We start from the raw sequence: 6,000 nt of genomic DNA on the forward strand, positions 1-6,000 counted from the left end.
AAATATACCAATATTCTCAATATTCATGATGCAGAAGACATAGAAGATAATGGAGGGAATATTTGTCCTGTCTTTACAAATGTTATTTTCTTATGTACCTTCATTCTATTCCTCTTCTAAAATTCAATTCCCTCTCTGAGCAGTGATTCAGAAACATGGCATCAGATGGCATTTCCTTGTGAGTGATGTCTGATAGTCTCCTGCCATATACTCTAATCCAATTATTGGGAGCTGAGGAAGAATCTAAAATCTGGCTTGTACTTTAAAAAAAAAAAAGTAGTGAGTAAACCTTGGACAAGGAAGATAGGGGTTGTCAGTGCCATAGACAAGTTTCTCTTCCTTCATTTTCAGAAGTGTCCTGTGACTTAGATGCTTTTATAGTGAGGAAACAGGCTTAGAGAAATTGTTCTTGGTTATAAAACACCCTTAATTCTGTGCTACTAGATGATAGCACTGACTGAAATAAAGATGTAGAATAGTCACGTAGGGATAATTACTGGTCCATAAATTGCTCTTTCATACCAATGAGTTTGTCTTAGTACTAACTCATTTGAATTCTGGATAGGCATTTTGCACACACTGTTTCATTTAATCACTACAATGATTCTACTGAGTAGCTATGGATGCTCCTAAGCACTGACTTGTAAGGTCAAAAGCAGGTACTTAAAAATGAATTTATACACACCAAGGAACCATTCTAGTCCAAATTATCTTTTATGACTGCGTTTATAATATTGCCTTTGTGTGGACAGAAAAACAAATGGGCGGATTCTGGGATGTCCATGTTCATCTATGTCAATGTAACAATTCACTAAGATTGTCCTGCTGTGTGGTAAAAAGGAGATCTTGAAGGAGTGAACAGCTGTGTATGCTTGGCTTCATTATCAGAAAGATATTGAACAACTCCAATGAAAGTAAATATTTTATACATCTATTATTTACTGTTTAGTTCTTTACATATATGGTTTTTCTTTTGACATTTTTGAAGGTTTATTTTAAAGACAAAAGCATGCAACAGAAATTCCAGTGTTTCATGAGAAAGAGGAAGTTGTTGTAGCAAGTCTCCATCCCCTCAAATAAATTGTCTTAAGAGAATGTAATTCTAGGTGTTTTATTTTAATTATAACCTAAAATCACCATTTCTGTATTTTCCCAGTGAGGTAAAATTACACTACATGCATCCTAGTACAATTGTTGAGACATTCACATACAGATGGTCAGTAAGTCATAGTAATCAGCAAGATATCACAAAACATTTCTTCAAGTGAATGTCTTATTGTTATTATCATTAAAAAAATAATAGAACATTGACTTCCTGTTTCATCTTTCTCATACACATCCTCTGTGGAAAAGCAAGAATGATGCTATTCAACTTCTATGAATTTCCTGCTGTTTCACTTGACAGACATTAAAATCCTAGGAAGAAATTTGTATTGGCAGAAATATGACCACTGTTAGAATATTGCTATATATAAGACATCTATGATTGTTAAAGAATGTTAAAGAAACTTTACATTGCCCTACATTTTCACACTGTGTTGAGTGGACCAGATTAAAGTTCAAAATATGATTAAACATGCTGGAGTTCCATATCACCAAGGAAGTTATTTCATTTTCTGTATTCCCAGGAATCAGGAATCTCCTCTTTCTCCCTCCCACCCATTTTATCCCTGACCCCTCCTCTTTGCAAGTCCCTTTCTCACATTCATGTCTGCGTTTGGTCTTCTGACTCACTGTGTGCAACTAGCGCTACCTGTGTGACCCTGGATCACTGGATTCTTCATATATATATGATATGTTCATATATATATATGTATATATATGTGTGTGTGTGTGTATAATGTATATATAAAATACATGTTCTTCATGAGACTGTGATCACATCTGTAAAATTGTAGTCATGACAACCAGTGTTATAAAGATCATCAAATAAGTTAATTCTTGCTATATATTTGTTCACAAAAGATATTCATTTCTTGGCACTGCCTAGTCCTTCACTAAAAAATATAGTTTTTTTTTTTTTTTAAATCTTCAACCATCTAACTGTTCAAGAAACATACTTTGCCTAGAAAAACATACAAACAAAAATACGCATCCAAATGCAAAAAGTCAAATCCTTTCCTGCATGTGAAGGAAGCAGCATTATTTGTTGAAGGACATGATATCTGCTTTTGCATATAGTAGAAAGCTGATCAAACAATTTTTCTTTGCAAGATCACTAACAGTGAATTTGGTTGAGACTCTTTTTTTAATGGGTGTTCACTTACACCCAAGGGCACCTGTGTGTTTGAATTCATGTGGAGCCTTGAGGGCAGGTTGAATGTTACTATTCTGGAGTCATTTTTCTTGTTTTGTTTTGAGTCAAGTCATCTCACTAGGATCTGGGGCTTGAATTAAGTTAGGCTGGCTGAGCTGTGAGTTCAAGAGTTCCTCCTGTCTCCATCTCCCCAGCATTGAGATTACAGGCATAGGCCTGCCTGCAGTGTCTTTTGTTGTTTTGTTTTGTTTCGTTTTGTTTGAGCCAAGGTGTTTTGTGTTGCCCTGGCTATCCTAGAAATCTCTCTGTAGGTCAGGCTGACCTTGAACTCACAGAGACCTGCCTGCCTGTGCCTCCTGAGTGCATGGATGAAAGGTGTATGCCACACCACCTGGCTCTACATGAGGGTTTTCAGTGGAATTAGAGATAAAATTCAGGTCCTCACAGTTGCATTTCAGTTACTTCATTGTTTAAGCTCTTTCCCTGTGCCTGCATCTCCTTTTCCCTCAACAACAGAAAATGATTGTCCCTTAAGAAGTTACTTTCTCTTGCATATCCTAATTTCCCTGTCCCAGTGACTCATGACTTAGACCTTAGTTTCCAGTTGTAACATTAGACATGTACCAGCCTGACCAATAAGAACAAATCAAGACTCTTTTATTGGAAAGAAAATACATCTCTTAAGATATGGTAAGAAAGATGTTAGGATATGGAATCATTTCATGTGAGAAATAATCTGCCACAGGAACATAGAGTTGTGGCTTATACACTTACACATATGTCCATGGTGCTGTTACTGCACAGACAAAGACTGTCTAAACCTGCTTTGCTTCAGGGACTCACAGAATCTTTGCAAGAGAGAAGATGGAGTGGATTACAGAGAAATAAACTGCAAAGGCAAGGCCACATGCAAAAGTGTGCTATCAAAGAGACTTTAGATATTTAAACATAAAGAATGCAAGAACAGGCTGGGCGGCAGTGGTGCATGCCTTTAATCCCAGCACTTGGGAGGCATAGCCAGGTGGATCTCTGTGAGTTTGAGGCCAGCCTGGTCTACAGAGCGAGATCCAAGACAGGTACCAAAACTACATGGAGAAACCCTGTCTCAAAAAACAAAAAAAAAAAAAAAAAAAAAAAAAAAAAAAAAAAAAAAATGAGAGTAGCTGCAAATATGAAGGGTAAACATTGGCCACAAAATCTGTTAAGTTGAAAGATTTCATTAGATTGAATTTTAAATGTGTCTCTTAACTGTAAAAACAAATCACAAAGCTAAAGCCAAATGATAATGTAGACATAGATGATAGGAGCTCAAACTTCCCAAGAAAGTCTGGGACCTTTGACTTGTTTGCTGATTGAAGGAAACAACAGAGCTGTGGCTGTGATGGTTTAAAAGAAAATGGTTTGTTGCACAAATCTTAAATTGTCTTATAATAAAATACCTGGAGCCAGATATTGGGATAAATGCTGAAATATCAGAGAGACAAAGGAACAAGCCATTAGAGAAACTTCTCATCACTACTGAATCCTCAGACTGAGTGGAAGGCCACATCCTGTCTCCACAAATCCTCTGACTGAAAGCCTCTGAGTCCTCAGCCGAAAGGGCCTAGTTCTTGTCTCCTCATGACTTCTCCTCCCAGTTATATCACTTCCTTCCTAGTGCTGGGATTAAAGGTATGTTACCCCTAAGTGTTTGGATTAAAGGTGTGTGTCACACTGCCTGGCTCTGTTTCTCTCCTAGAGTGAATCAATCTCATGTAGTCCAGGGTGGTTTTGAACTCACAGAGATCCAGAGAGATCTCTGCCTCCCGAGTGCTAGGATTAAAAGTGTGTACCACCACTACCTGGCCTCTATGTTTAATCCAGTGGCTGGCTCTGTCCTCTGATCCTCAGACAAGCTTTATTTGATATACAATATATCACCATAATGGCCCCCAAAGGGAGTAGCATTATTAGGAGGTGTGACCTTGTTGAAGTAGGTGTGCCCTTGTTGGAGGAAGTAGGTCACTGTGGGGGCAGGTTTTGAGGTCTGTTTTGCTCAGTGTGATACTCAGTTCACTTCCTGTTGCCTACATATCAAGATGTAGCCAGTACCATGTCTACCTGCACATAGTCATGCTACCCACCATGGTGATAATGAACTGAAATTCTGAAATTGTAAGCTGCCACTTCAGTGCAGCTCACCTCACATGGACATACATGCAGGCAAAACAACAATGCACATAAAATAAAAATAAATTTTAAAAATGTTTTCCTTATAAGAGTTGCCATGGTAATGGTCTCTCTTCATAGCTATGGAAACTCTAATTAAGACAGAAGTTAGAACCAGGGGACTAGGGTGTTATTGTGATAGGCCTGACCATGTTTGTTTGGAGGAACTTGGACTTTGGTGCTTTGGATTAGGGAAGCAGTGGAATGCTTTAAGTGCTGCTTAATGGGCCATACTAGTAGGAGCAAGGAGACAATGGTGCTGAGAATGGTTTGGACTGTGGGGGTCAGGAGGTTTCATAGAGAATAATGGTAGTATGTGGTCTAGAGACTGGTCTTGTGATAATTTGGTGAAGAATGTGGCTGCTTTTTGCCCTTGTCCAAAAAGTCTGCCTGAGGCTAAAATGAAAAGATTTGGATTAATTCTGTTGGCAGAGGAAATCTCAAAACAACCAGTATAGACTCTGTCCTTAAGTTATTAGTCTTAACTCTGATGAAGATTTATAATAAAAAGGAACAAGCTGAGCAAATAAAAATACAAAATGTATGGACATCTAACTTCTGCAAGGCAGCATTGTAGGAAGAGGCATGAGTGTATTCTCCCTACCTGTGATTGGCTGGGCATTACGTTTTATATGTTCCACAAATCAGATTCTATAATGCTTGTTTCTGTACACAAAATATCTGTCTATGGAGAACTTTCCACAGTTGAGAGGATGATCATCATTTGGAAATGATTCTGGCAGGAAATAGTCAAAATAGCCTCTCTCAGATACCTTAGCATGAATCATTTCAGGTGATCTATGTTCCTGCTGTGAAACATCAAATTTTAATCATATATTTTCCATTGAATATCAAATGATTTTCATTTTTATCCTAAGTTTTAAGCAAAGCACATACACACAACTTTCAAACAGAGACAACATCTTTACAATTTTTACTTAATTTTTAAAAATACATTTCACTTAACATATAATTATTAAATCATTTTCTCCATCCCTTTCCTCCTTCCAGCCCTTCTCAAGTCCCTTGTTGCTAAATCCTTCTGTGTTCCTCATCCCTACTCACTCTTTTTAGGGCCTATCAATTTTTACTTTCTTATATTTTCTCTACCACAACCTACATCCTTTTATTTTTGCTTTGCAGTACTTATAAACAAATGCTATATGTAGTTAAAAGGAAGAACATGTTTTAGAGATGAGCCTTTATAACTTCAGATCAGACCTCCAAGACCTGTCATCTTTCACCTTATCAGTTGAGGTCTAACTTCCTGGTTTTCCTTGTTCAAAAGATCAAATGATAACACCCACATCAGGGCAGCTGTTAAACAAAATGAGGCCCACACAGAGAAACTGCTGAACTCTCAGACAGAAATAAGCCACAGATTATCAATGCCACGTTATGTCTATGAACTTGAGTATCCCTTGAGGGCAGCAGCCTTTTATTCTTCCATCTAAATACTTTTCAAAGCATCCAGCTAAGTGTTAATAATGAGGATTCAATACAACAGCGAAAGGATAAGTATCAAGGAATACAGG

Source organism: Peromyscus leucopus, chromosome 1 (genome assembly GCF_004664715.2).
Source record: "Peromyscus leucopus breed LL Stock chromosome 1, UCI_PerLeu_2.1, whole genome shotgun sequence".
In the NCBI taxonomy this organism is placed as follows: Eukaryota; Metazoa; Chordata; class Mammalia; order Rodentia; family Cricetidae; genus Peromyscus; species Peromyscus leucopus.